General features: G+C 44.9%; 1 protein-coding gene across 3 annotated transcripts in view; it reads right to left on the bottom strand.

Moving 5' to 3' along the window:
- Nucleotides 1-14,580, bottom strand: part of TMEM170B (transmembrane protein 170B) — an 81,435-nt gene that overhangs the window by 46,846 nt on the left and 20,009 nt on the right. Inside the window, exon 4 of one of the 3 annotated variants that reach the window (XR_014011066.1) lies at nt 3,706-4,447. The exons of 1 other annotated variant lie outside the window; for it this stretch is intronic. The gene's annotated coding sequence lies outside the window, so the exon portion shown is untranslated. Of the gene's footprint in view, nt 1-3,705; nt 4,448-11,060; nt 11,259-14,580 lie in introns of those variants that run through there. One more of the 3 variants, XR_014011067.1, reaches the window with a different exon arrangement.

Raw genomic sequence — 14,580 nt, 5'->3', positions numbered from 1 at the left:
TATACTGAGCCAGAACACTGGCCCATCTAGCTTAGAATTTTGTCTACACTGACTGCCAGTGACCTTCCAAGGTTTCAGACAGGACTCTTTCTCTACCCGGAGATGCTAAGGATTGAACCTGCGACCTTTTGCATGAAAAGCACTTGCTCTGCTACTAAGTCACAGCCTTGCCTCTTCTCATTACCTGAACCCAGGGCTTTTTTAAAGGTGGTGAAAGAGGAAGCGTTGGAGCACCAATTATGGAGGGCAGGTGGACAGGCTCCCTGCTTTTCTCAGACCATGTAGACTTCTCCTTCTGGAATACCAACATTTCTGGTTACTATGATGTATACAACATGCCCCCACCCAAACAAATGCTCTTAAGAGTGTGGTGCCATTTTGCAATGTACACTTGAACATTGAATATATATTGAAACACAGGCCTTGGATTTTTGTTGAAAAGAGCCCCCCACATCTCTTTGTCCTTCTCCTGAAAAATCAGCAAACGGAGGCCTTCAAAATGTCAGCACAAAATAATTCTGATATAAACAAAATGTAATGGCGTGAATATTATGAAATGAATGCTGCGGGAAGCAGAGTGAGTCCAGCAAAATTATTTGGCATTATTTAGCACCATCTTCTGGTGAAATGATCGTATTGTGGGGTTTTGGTGTGTTTCTTTTAAAGCAGAGACATCCTATTTTGCTCTCCGGCTATTTAAATGCAGATAGCTACTTAGGCCAGGGAAGGGAACCTGTGGCCCTGCAGCTGATGTTCAGCTCAAACTCTGCCCCAGCCAGCATAGCCAATGCTCAGGTGATGGCAGCTGAAGACCAACAACATCTGGAGGGGATTAGGTCCCCTTCCAACAGGCTAAAAACAGCACCGTCCTAACCTGGTCTGAAAGAAGTAAGTCCTATTGAATACAGGGCTGGTATACTTCCAGGTAAATGGGGGAAGGATTACAGCTTTGGACACTTTATACTCCCCTCCATGAATCATATAATCTGAGAGCAGGTAATAGTCACTTAAAATAATAAAGCAGCACATCAAAAAACAAAACAAAAGGGAGAATTTAGAAAGCTGTGCATTTTAAAAAAAAAGCATGCCTGCTATTGTTTGCAGACAAGACTGCTGTTAAAAGCAAAGCTTCAACAACAACCAATGGGAAAAGGCTGGATGCATCTTTTCCTTTGGACTGATTGACATGGAAGTAGGGGGTGTGGTGACAGACAGCAGACAGCAAAATGTCAGAAAAGCCCACCTACCAATGTGCTTCAGTGCATCCAGTTGAGCAATACCTATAGAGAAACCAGCAGCTGCTTTCACACACCAGACACTTCTAACAATTTCCCAGCACATAGTGCTTGCTAGAGATTGCTCCACTTCTGGATTAGGCTTTATCTTGAGCTCTCCTTCCTCTTCTCCTCTCCTCTTTCCCTTTTATTTCTCTTCTTCCTGGTCTCCCTACCTTCTTTTCTACCCCTTGCTTTCTCCCCTCTCCTCTCCCTGCATCTTTGCAAACACTGAGGGAGGAGGGCAGCATGTTTCTTCTTCTTCATTGGCGATCACTCCTAGCCGAGTAAGAAGAAGAAGAAGAAGAGTTTGGATTTGATATCCCACTTTATCACTACCCTAAGGAGTCTCAAAGCGGCTAACATTCTCCTTTCCCTTCCTCCCCACAACAAACGCTCTGTGAGGTGAGCGGGGCTGAGAGACTTCAGAGAAGTGTGACTGGCCCAAGGTCACCCAGCAGCTGCATGTGGAGGAGCGGAGACACAAACCCGGTTCCCCAGATTACGTGACTACCGCTCTTAACCACTACACCACACTGGCTCTAAGATTGTCTTCCATAAACACGGTTTTTAAAATGAGTCCATAAGTGACTGTGTAGGCCAATTCTGGACCCACACGTCCTTCCACAGTGGGGACAATGGTTCCCGGGCAGCAGCTGATCACGGTGTGGATTTGCCAAGCGTGCCTTCCTCTTAGCATGTTTCTCCCTTGCATTCTGAGTTTGAGTGTCTTCAAAGCCCATGACACCTTTGGTAAAGGCTGTTCTCCAACTGGAACACTCGCATGCCAGTGTTTCTCAGTTGTCGGTGTTTATATTACATTTTTTTAGATTTGCCTTGAGACAGTCTTTAAACCTCTTTTGTTGACCCACCAGCATTACGCTTTCCATTTTTAAGTTTGGAATAGAGTAGTTGCTTTGGAAGACGATAATCAGGCATCCACACAACATGACCAGTCCAATGAAGCTGATGTTGAAGAATCATTGCTTCAGGCAAGTCTGACCTCTGCAATAGAGCCTGTCACTGTTGTAGGTGGGATTCAGTCCTATGCTGGCAAGTTCTGGTTGTGTAATTATGGTTGATTGTGAAGAACTGACCTGGACCCTGCACTCATCACCCGAGGCCTTGTTTGTGTGCCTCCTCCACAAAAGGCCTGGAGGGCGGCAACACAAGAAGAGGCCTTTTCTGTGGTGGCTCCCTGCTTGTGGAATGCTCTCCCCAGGGAGACTCACCAGGCACTTTCATTGTAGATCTCAAGGTGCCAGTCTGTATAAGTGCCTGCCATCAGGTGATGACTCCAAAGACAGCTGATCATTCAATAAACAAAAAATGCTATTCTTCAAAGAAAAACACTTTTTAAAATACAGCTACGTTTATGTAGTCATCATCAGAACAGTTTCAGAAACTAAACAAGACTGCTGTTCCTTTGCAGCCCCAGGAGCTGAAATGCACCTCCTCACCTAATGGCCCTCCACAATAAATCAAGAGCTTTAGCTGATTCATCTACTAAGCAGGGCTTCCCAAACTTGGGTCTTCAGCTGTTTTGGGACTACAACTGCCATCCTCCCTGACCACTGGTCCTGCTAGCAAGGGGTGATGGGAGTTGTAGTCCAAAAACAGCTGGAGACCCAAGTTTGGGAAACACTGGTTGAGACTAAAACCAGACCTGGCCCAATAAGAAACATCTTGGACGTTCACAACAGCTACATATTCTAAACAGCGCTCTGCTGCCAGTAAGTGGAACAATGGCCCTTGTGCCTAGCTCAGAGAGCTGCCAAAACCAATATTTAGTGCTAATGTGTGTGCTCCCACTCCTGGCTCAGGGACAGCTCTCGAAAACAAAAGGCTTCTAGATCTGTGTAGTCCTTTGTATGCCCCCCCCATCCTGTGCATCTTAATCCACACACAAGCCTCTTTTTCAAAACCCTGGTTATAAATATTCACAGAAGCAAGGGGGGTGGGCAGGGGGAACAAGGTGACAATCAAAAATCTGTAAGAAATTTATTATATTTATACACACACAAAAAAACCACACACACACACATATATTTAACACAGAGAATGCTCGGCTCACAAAGGCCAATGGAAATGCCTTTACTTGGCCCAAACAATTCTGGTCTTGTGCTCGCAGTCATTGCCCTGCCTACACAGTAACTTGGCACTTGATGCTGCGGCCTCTGGGCTGAGATCTGCACATTTAATCCAGGCAAGCCTTAAAGCATTTGTGCTGATCCCAGTATTGTGACCAGGCCACGCAGAATTCCCTGAAAATTCTGATGGCAGATGGGAAAGATAAGAAGCTGCACTGTCCATTTTCTGACTAGTGGCATAGCATGGGTTGGCCACAGGGGTGGTTTCCTCAGGCACAAAATGGTTTGGGGTGCAATTGAAAACAGCTTCTCCATGAGAACCAGGAAGTGACCTCTCCAGACAACAGAACGACTCTTCTTTTATTATCTCTGCAGCTACAGTCTTCTGGGTGACGCAGGCACCGTTAGGCAGTTGAATGCACATGCATAGTCCATCCGTTCCCCTCCCTCTCACCCCTACTCCGCACAGCTCCAGGCGCTAGCAACCCATGCTATGCCACTGACTACTTGTCCACTTACTCCAGTATTAGGGGGCAGGCATGAGTCCCACCATTTGCGTTGTATCTGTATGGGTGAGGATTTTTTTAAATTAAAAAACTAGATTGCATCTGGTGTTCATTCTACTCAGAACAGACACACTGAAATGAGTTTATGTGACTAAATAAGTAACAGAGGCCTATGAGTTTCAATGGGCCTGCTCTGTTTGTTGGTGGCAACACATAGGTCTGTTTCTGAGTTGCTCTGTGCTCTCTCTGTGTCTGAATTTTGGGCTTTGAGCCTCCCTGTATAAAACAAACCTCTGCGTTCTGTTATTCGCTATAATGGGAAATATACAAATGTCTAGAATTCCCCCACCCCATTGGCCAAAGTGGATGAAAGTCCAGAAGACGAGCCCTGTCTGAGTCATTCATTCTTAACCTGAAGGTTCATTTCCACTGGAATGTGCATGGTCGTCCTTCAGATACGTCTCGGTGTGCGAAGCAGCTTCTTCCTGTTTGAAACGGTCACCATCTGCTGTTGTGGAGAAACATTTCCTGCACGTTAGTTCCAACCACTTGAGTTCATGCAGTGCTGCCTGCAAAGCTAAGCAAAGGGGAAATGCTTTTGAGGAAACACATCATACGTCATTCCTAGAACGTAGTGTCATCTGTGATGGAAATGAAGTTCTGGCCACCTGCAGATAAAAGAGTATTCCCTAATTTTTTAAAAAAAATTCTTTGTAAATAAACCTTTCATTCCACTGCCATCTTTTAAAATCAAGGATGGAGAATGCTGCTGGACTCCCATCAGCCCTAGTCAGCAAGGTCAATAGTGAGGGATGATGGGAGTTGTAGTCCAACATTCAGATGCACCACAGATTCCCTATCCCTGATTTAAATAAAAGATGTTTGAGGCTGCAGTCCTATACCTACCTACCTGAGAACAAGTCCCACTGAACACAATAGACTTATTTTTGAACAGACATGTATATTGCAGCAACAGGGGGACCACACACACCCCAACAGCCCAGGGGCAAGACTCCTGGGGGCTGAACCCCATTGAACCCTCTGATATTTGTTAGTGGGGGGCTGAGACCCCTCAATGTTTGTCTAGGTGTCATGCACAAGGTTCCATGGAGGAGAAGAAGCCCCTGGCCCGTGGTGGCGGCAGGAGGAGGAGGAGGAGATCTAGGAGGAGCCACAAGCCATGAAAGCCGAGCTGCTGCGTGACACCCAGACGTCAACATCTGGGCTTCACACACAATGTTGTGACATTGTGCACGACACCCGGATGCGATGTAATGATGTCATGAACCACTACCAATCTCTTTCCTGAGTCGGCGCACGTGCAATAGCTTATGTGCTCTCATCTGATGGGTTGTGCACAAACAAGCTGAGGCTTCTCCTACAGAGAAGCCGTCACTGCTCTTTCCTCTTCAGCCCCCTCCTACGGGTAGGGGATGGGAGGGATTTGATTGGCCCATCCCTCACCTGAACAGACTCCAACACGTCCTGCTCACCCATTTCCAACAGCTCTAACCATTCCTCTTCCCCTTTGCCCTGGCTCCTGCCTCACGGCTGGCACCAAACCCCATAAATAGCTGGCCGCCTCTCCTGGGTCAATTCCCAGGCCTCCTGCCTCTGCCACATGCTCCTCAGAATCACTGCCTCTTAGCCTAACCTACTTCACAGGGTTGCTGTGAGGATTAAATGTGGAGGGGGAGAGCCATGTACACCGCCTTGAGCTCCTTGGACAAAAAGGTAGCCTATTCATGCAACAAATGAAGGATATAAATAAATAAATAACATGACTCAAGGCCAGAGGAATTATTTTGGTGCCTGAAGCAGAAAACTCCGGAAGTATCTCTTCCCTTCCCAGTAAAAAGACAACAGCAAAATATGAAACAATTAGCCATTTTCTGCCCTTTCGTGACACCCAAACCAGCCACCTGAGGCAGACACAGCACTCTTGAGTAGTAGCAGGGCTGGATTGGCAAACCTACTTTGCTCAACCATTTTATGTTCCCCCCAAACATTGCAGAAAACTGTTTGCAAGAGGATTGCATGGGCAGGATGTGCCTTGGCCCAGTATACCTGAGGGAGCGTCGCCCCCCCCCATCGTTCTGCCCAGACACTGAGGTCCAGCGCCGAGGGCCTTCTGGCAGTTCCCTCACTGCGAGAAGTAAAGCTACAGGGAACCAGGCAGAGGGTCTTCTCGGTAGTGGCGCCCTCCCACCAGATGTCAAGGAAATAAACAACTACCTGACTTTTAGAAGCCATCTGAAGGCAGCCCTGGTTAGGGAAGTCTTTAATGTTTGATGTTTTGTTGCTTTTTTATATATTCTATTGGGAGCTGCCCAGAGTGGCTGGGAAAACCCAGCCAGATGGGCAGGGTATAAATAATAAATTATTATTATTACAATTGCAGGCGCTCTGGTGAGGTAGTGCTATTCACCTGACCGCCATGTTGCTGCTGCTGCTTACCGGGAGATAGCGGGAGAGGCAGTGGCGAGATTGCCTTTGCTGGTGCATTGGCCCCACCTTGGCCTCCATGCTACCCTGCCCCTCCCCTTCTACCTCCCAGGAAGCAGCATCAATGCATCTTGATGGAGGTCCAACCGCCCACTTACTGTGTGCCTGTAACCGTGCAGTCAAACTACTGCCCCTGTGCATTTCAGTTGTTGGGTGTGTAAACACTAGTGCAGACAGTCTGAAGATCAATCGAAACATTCACTGTCTGCTCTCGCAGGGTGCAATTCGGGGACCCGTTTGTTTATTTATTTTTAACCTGCTGAGCAGGTTGGGAGAACAGATTTGCGACCAGAAGGCTACATTCGCATACTCCTTTGAGGCCAATGTAAATAATGCAAGGCCTAAGCAAAATGGATCTAGCTATCCCTCCCTTGCGCCGCCCCCCCCGCCCCCCATAATAAAAGGAGAAGTTCCTGTCATTTTGCTTTGCTTGCCTTGGACCCCAGGTCTTCCATTGTGTTTGGAAAAAATCACAGCATTCCAGCACAAAGAAACAGAAAGCTGCCGATTGCCAGCCAAGTCTTTCAACAATCCTCTGCAAGAGACTTGCTGGCAGAAGTCAACCCAAGGAGCTCCCCCTCTCCCCTCAGGTTTCCTGCCATTGTTATTGCAGAGAGACTGGAATTCCACCTAAATGGATTTGACCCTTTTGCTAAACAGCCAACACATATTTCCCTGATTACTATATTCCCGTTTTACGAAGGGGACACGCTGCGTGTGGAAGAGGAGGAGGCGGAGGCAGGAGGGAGAACCATAACCTTAGTATATTCTTAGGCCTGGGCTTTTCCAAACAGGTCATTGTTGTTCTTTCTTCTTTGCATCAGAAGAGCAACAGCTCGCCCATCTGGCCAGGAGGAAAAATTTCAGCCCGCCTCTCAACAGCAGACCATAATGCGGGAGTCCTGTGCATGGTGGAAAATGCAGTGGCCCTCGAAGTTATGATCATTGGCCACAGTCCTGGAAAACAGAAGCACTTGCCCACTGATTTCAAGGGGAGAAAGCTAAGCAATTGCTTACCTACTCTCTGATTTTTAAAAAATTCAGTAGGAAGTATCCCCCCATTCATATTTGTGTCCCGGCTTTCTTACACCATGGAAACATAGCAGGAATGGATGGACCTGTCAGTTTCAGTTAGTTTCTTATTTTCCCAGTCTTAATTCAGTTCTCCATATTCCAGAGGTTTAAAAAAACAAATCCTCATGAATTTCATCAGCCTTTCAGTGCAAATTTCTTCTCATAAACACATTCTTGTATGATGTTTTGACTATGATGCACATTTTTGCAAGCAATTTTCCCTAATCGAACACATTTTTGTATGCTATTCTCACTAATATATGCACTTTTGTGCACATTTTCCCCAGTAAAAACACTTTTCATACATATTGTTTGGCTGAAGAATTGCCTTGCAAAATCAGAGATGTGCAAATCTTGAAGGATAGCTGTATTTCAGTTCATGTATTGGTTTGAGAAGTGCAAACCAAATTAAATTTGGTTTTCATTAAAAAACCAAAATGAGTTTTTCCTCCATCCCAAAACCTGAGGAAGTTGATTCCCAAGCGGTCTCCTGCACTGGTTCAAAAGACTACTTGCTGGAGGTGAAACCACTGCTTTGCCCCCAAACTGAACCCCTCACTGAACCCCCCCCCCCATTAAATGCCATTGCATTATTAAACTGTAGCAGCACTGTTATCTTTTTCAGAAGTGTTGGTTCAAGAATCCAAACAGCTGAAGTTGTAAAGGCATTTCAATATGAGGGAAGTGTTTTAGATTTATAGTATGCTCACCCTCAAACTGGCAATGAGAACCAGAAAACCAACCGAAAGGGTTTTTTGTGTGTGTGATAATGCTGATATCCAAGTGAAACAAAATGTAAGGGGTCAACAGCGAGTCATCGCACAGCATGAAAAATTCATTCTGAGGTCGATGACCATTTTCTCCATTTCCAAGGTTATTAGTAGCATGGAGAACACATGTCAGAAAAACTGGTGCTGCCAAGTCCCCTTTTTCTTCTTAGCCCTGCTGAAACCAATAAGATTGCAGCGATAAAAATCTGGGCCCTTTAAATAATTTTTTAGAAGCTATTTTCTTGTCCAGCTGGTGGAAGGGATAACGAGGGTCACGTCCTTTAGATTCTCTTTTATTTTCCTTTGGTACAGGATGAGTTCAATCAAATGTGAAATATTCAAACATCCCATCCAAGGAATCTGAAGAGCCAACACAATGCACTTTGAGCCAGAAACAATGCTGCGCGTCCGTCTCTCGGGTGCCTCCTCTCTCCACAACAAGCCTCGTTCTGTCTTGGCAGGGCGCACCCTTGCAACTCCCTTGTCAGAATGTCAGATTACATGTCGCTACAGAAATAAAACTTGATTCAGCCGGCCAGATGGTATACTGGCCGCAACAGTCCCATGGTGCAAGCCCTGCCAAGCTAAACTGACAACGAACTTTTTCCTGTCCTCTTTCTCTGTAGTGTGTGCAGTGAAGCTGCCCCTAATGCGTTTGCTCGACCTGGTGAATTTCGTGATCAGGTGATGGCTTCCTGCAGATGCCACCAGAAGGTCTCTTCTGCTCAATGGAGCAATTGGGCCTTCAGTTCTGTGGCATCTGCCCTTTGGAATTCCCTCCCCTTCAATAGCAGACTGGCGAAATCTCTGTGGGGCTTTTTTTGGCACCTCTTTCAACAAGACTTTTAAATTGAGATCTTCCCCAGCCTACCTCTGTATTGGAATTGTTTTTTTAAAAAAATATTTTTATTTTTTTAATGCTTGTTTGCCACCCTGAATTCCTTTGGAAGAAACGGCAGGATATACCGGTAAGTTCTGTAAGGAATCCTAATCATTAACCTGTGTGGAAGTAGCTCTTAAATCTGAACGATCTCCCTCCCCATTTAAGAGCAGGCTAGCTGCAATTTTTCTCCAGTGTTGCTGCGACTGCATTGGTCAGTCTTAGCCTGAGTTTGGAAGAAGGAGATCTCCTCAACCTTCTCCTCCTGCATCTGCTGCACTCTGCGTATGTGTGAAATTCATCATTGTCTCCCCAATAGTTCCAAAACCAGGAACATAAGCCTTTCCTCTTGCGTGTCTTGAACTGTGCATGCATGTGTTTCACTAAAACTTCCAAAAACGAATGCCATTCTTCTTTTCCAGGCACCACACAATGCTTTCCTGAGCAGAAGGGATTTTCTCTCCCCCACTTTTCAGCAGCTTGAATCTCTGAAGGCAGAACAGGATGTCAAGAGGACAAGAACTCAAATGGTGCTGGCTGGTCAGGAGAGGCTGTACAAAACAAGAATGCAGCACCCTCCCCAACCCCCAGGGAAATTATTTACGCGCCTGGACCATAGGATAAACCAAAGGCCTGGCTTTAAGCAACTGCAACAACAATGGGTCACATTCCAGAAGAGCCAAAAACAAATGCTGCAGCCAAAGAATGAATGGATGAAAATACACTCAAGCATACAGGCAAGCGATCGAGGATCTCTGTCTGGTGATCATGTTTGGCGCAATCCAAGAAATGAAACCTAAACCCCGTGCCAAGCCTTCCCAGCAACTGCAGATTTTCAGTTGTGTGTGGCAAAGGTCCCAGCACGGCTCAGCAATTTGTAGCCTCCACGTGCTCCACCCAGCAGTGAAGGAGAAAACACAATGTTCAGAAAATCTTCAGCATCCTTGGAAAACCTGGATTACCCACTCTTTGGACTATTTGTGTTCCTTTGGTCATGTGATGCCCATTGAGTATTAATTTCCAAAGGGGAACAAAAATATTTTTGGGTTTGTTCCCATCCTCCAGGAAAGGGAAAGAGCAGAAACACTTAGAGGTAATTAATGTAAACTTATTTTTCACTTCTGGAGCTGATCTGCGGTATCTCCCTTTTAACATTTCCATCTCAGTTTCTTTTAATGGTTAATCCATAACTTCTGCAGATGCCAGCTTCCTTTCGTTGATTATCTACATGCTTATAATAAACAAAGGCTTGATTCCAACCCAAGCTTTTTCTATTTTCATTATTGCGAAAATTATTGAACACCACTGCTTCCCTTGAGCACGCAGACTTGGATGACCTAAATCAGAGAAGGCCTTCTGGACTACAACTCCCATCATCCCTCACTGTTGGCCATGCTGGCTGGTGCTGATGGGAGTTGGAGTCCAACAAGATCGGGAAAACCACAAGTTTCCCTTCCGTGACCTAAATCAATCAGCTGTGCTGATCTTCTCAAAGTCTGTGATTCAAGAATATAATGTGGTTGCCATGTCAAATTGCTGGATAATTATGCCTCAGTATCTTGGAATGGGATTGTAGGACTTGGCTAGAACATAACTTGTCATTTAGGAGGTCAGCCTCCAAAAGACTCCAAAAGACAATCTATATCCTGAAGAAATTGATTGTTCTGGAGGATTTACATGGATCATAGAATCATAGAATTTTATGAAAATATGTTGATGCTGTAATTATTAGCATCACAGTAATTGTTACACCAATCTTGTGTCAGAATTGTGGCATCTTGCCTGATACAACATATTCAAAAGCATCCCATCATTCTATTGATCACCACGTCCCTGATGTAAAAAAACTGTTAAGAATTTCTCTCTTTCACTACCGGGAAAGGAAAATCATTACTAAACACCTGAGCCTTTTGTCCCTTTTTATCTTTATTATTCACTTTCTCAATGGAGGAGAATATTTTCCCAAAGTGAAGTGGGTGAGTTCACCATCTACTACACTTGGTGGATAATCAAATCCATTCAGAGTATCGGAAATTCTTCCTGAAGAGCTTTAAGCACTCATTCAGTATTATAAACATATGGCGCAATTGATAAAGCACGTGTGGTTTCCTGCTGCTCTTACACAGGTCATCCAGATGTTAGGGAACAATTGCAGTCATCTGTCGAAATGAATGAATGAACATTAAAAAATACCCCAAAACTGCGGGGCAATGGCAACATATTTCTGATGCATGAAATTGTTATTTTCTTGCACGTGGCAGCAGAATCTAAAAGGCAGAAAGCAACCCATGTGTGCTTCCCTGAAACATCTGGTCGGTCACTGTAGGAAACAGCATATTAGGCCAGATGGACCTTTGATATGATCCGGGGGGAGGTTTGAAAGGAATAGGTGTCACAAACCTGTGCTAATATTATCCAAGACTTTAGTCCAGGATAGCAACACCATAAGTAAAATACTGTAAAAGTAAGGTAAAGGTACCTCTGACCGTTAGGTCCAGTCGCGGACGACTCTGGAGTTGTGGTGCTCATCTCACTTTGCTGGCCAAGGGAGCTGCTGTTTGTCCTCAGACAGCTTCCGGGTCATGTGGCCAGCATAACTAAGCCACTTCTGGCGAACCAGAGCAGCAGACGGAAACGCCGTTTACCTTCCCGCTGGAGTGGTACCTATTTATCTACTTGCACTTTGATGTGCTTTTGAACTGCTAGGTTGGCAGGAGCAGGGACCATACAACAGGAGTTCACCCCGTTGTGGGGATTCGAACCGCTGCCCTTCTGATCGGCAAGCCCTAGGCTCAGTGGTTTAGACCACAGTGCCACCCACGTACGTGTACGATCGTGCAAATAAACCTTCAGCAACCATCTCTCAAGAAAGCTATTCAAATTATTGTTGTTCTATGGTGTCTGTTTTTGTGTGTTATATGCTTGCCATGAAAAAAGGATGATCCATTCCAAATCAGATTAAGATATTTATATGATTAGGGTTTTCTTGATGATTTATTCATTCTATTTTCCCCCATTGTAATGATGATGCAATATGACTGACTGTTCCCCCTTTCTGCCCAATTTCAGTTCCCAGCTTCCTAACAGAGGGATGGATTTCTTGGACCTTCAGTCATGTGGGTGGGGTATGTGACAAATCACCCCAGACAAGACTTCTCTTCCACTCCTGTCTTATTGGTGAGTTGACCATAACTGACATCTGACTTGCTCCTGCCTGATGGTCAGTGTCTGGGCTGTGAGAGCTTGTGCTTCTGAAGCATCCTTGGCATATGACCAAGCAAGATGGTAAATCCAGCCATATCCCCCATTAAGTAACATGTTTGTGACATGTTAAGATGGAAAGAGAAGGTCAGCTTTCAGTTCTTATTCTATAGTTGTCAGGAAAAGATCAACTAGTTTAACCCGGTCATGACCCATCTCCTGTTTGCAGGAAGTAATTGGACAGATAGTATTACAGGCATTCCTGCTTCCACACAGGTGTTGAGACAGCTGCTGCTGCTGCTGCTGCTCCCCATCTGGCAAGGGGCTAGCAGACTCAAGTCTGAATCACCCACTACAGAAGTTGTTATACCTTAGGAATTTTTTTTTAATATTTTCTCTTCCTATTAGGACTGCAGCAAGAACTGTGGCTTAGTATAGTGGCCAAATGACACATTATAATATCAGGGAGAGTCAATGGGGTGCCCTCCAGTTGTTGTGGAACATCTATCGTCCCTGACCAGTGGTCATGTTGGCTGGGATGATAGGAACTGTAGGCCCACACAGCTTGAGGACACCATGTTGGCTGTCCCTGCATTGAACACAGCCATGTATGGTATATATTTTATCTGTTTCCTTTTTCCATCTGAAAGCAGACTCTGATGTTTGACTCAAAGTTGTCCCTAGCAGCTGATATTCATATCTGGATAACCCTCTTGAGACTGTAGAAGCTCCAGAAAGATTTGCCCATAAAAAACCAGTACATTTAAGAAGAGGGCTCTGGGTTCTTGAACTCCCTTCTGTGCTATGTTTCCTTTCCATGGAGAAATCTTTCTTTCTTTCTTTCTTTCTTTCTTTCTTTCTTTCTTTCTTTCTATTTATTTTTACACAGGGGAGCTTTCAACAAGGATTGAAATGGTGCAGAAACAGCAGAGCTGTAGTCCACAATATTTCTGATTGTGCAGACTTTGGGTCCCTCCAGATGGGAGATTTATTGCGGGTGTATTTGTGACACAATCATACTGTATGAGTGGGGGGTTTAATCTGCTTCAGTTTGTTCTGCAATGACGCCCCAATGTCACAACATTATTGCTGCCTGGAGAGGCACCGCAAAAGCAGCACAAAAATAAGCCAGGGCTTACTTTTGTAGTAATAAAAAATTACAGGATTTCAGCAGAAAGTGGAAGGATATGCACAGATTGGAAACAAAGCAGTGTGGCCGTACCAAAGCATCTAAAGGCACCAAGTGTATTCAAAGTGGGACTGTGTGTGACCATCCTGCTAGCATTGTGAGCACAAATCATCATGGATAAGCAATAAAAAGGGACATATGGAGAGGTCCTAGCTCTCAATACTGAATTGATGCTTCTCTGGGAGTCCATTGGAAACAAGCCTCAAGTGTGCCATGTCACAAGAGAAAACACCTGGAAAATCACTATTTCCCATTCAGATGGCCTCTGTGAGGGGGGGTGTCCCATTTTTGTTGCACTTTAGTGCAAGAGTACTCCTCAATTGGGGAATAAAGTGATTAACATTAGGGAAGCATTACAGAACTAATAAAGCAGAATGTGTGAACAGTCCAGTATAAATCCACCATGAATACATTTTTGTAGCACCAGTGATATGTTCCAGAATGCACCTGCAACCCCACCCACACAAAAAAACAACAACGTAACAGTGTGAAGGAAGCACACTAGTTTCCAATGGCATCAAATTGGTTTTCAGTGGAAATGAACTAGCTTAACTGGGCCTGAGTTGTAACATCAAGCCTCACAGAACAAGGCTTGGGCAATAGCTACCTGTTTGAATACAAAATGTTCTGTGAATCTCGTTGTCTTTCTTATCATCATTATTTAAAAAACCACTACATTAATATCCGACTGATGTTCTGAAGTGTGCCGCAAAGCCTCATTCAGAGAAATGATCAAGAAAGTACATCTAGATCTTGCATTTCCCAACTACCAGCAAATGTTGTTCTGAAATTGATAGGAAGAATCAGTCCTGTTCTTTTTGTTACTTGACAGCAGCAAGACCTTGCCAGATCGCCCTGGGCTTCCCTTGGAAGTTTCCACAGGAAACTTTAATGATGTTTACCGAACGGATTCTACAGGTCGTTCTGTCCAAAAAGTTAGGAGCAGGACTTCTGCAAGTGCATGTTTTTATCAGAGTCGTAAGGAAATAGGGCAAACTTCCATATAATTCTTTTTAAAACCATCTGAGAAGAAATGTGAGTGGGAGCAGCAACAGAAAGATGTTGTGTGGAGCACTTCTGTTCTGAATACT

Source organism: Podarcis bocagei (genome assembly GCF_964188305.1).
Source record: "Podarcis bocagei genome assembly, chromosome: 8".
Lineage (NCBI taxonomy): Eukaryota > Metazoa > Chordata > Lepidosauria > Squamata > Lacertidae > Podarcis > Podarcis bocagei.
This window is presented reverse-complemented; position numbering and strand designations above follow the sequence as displayed.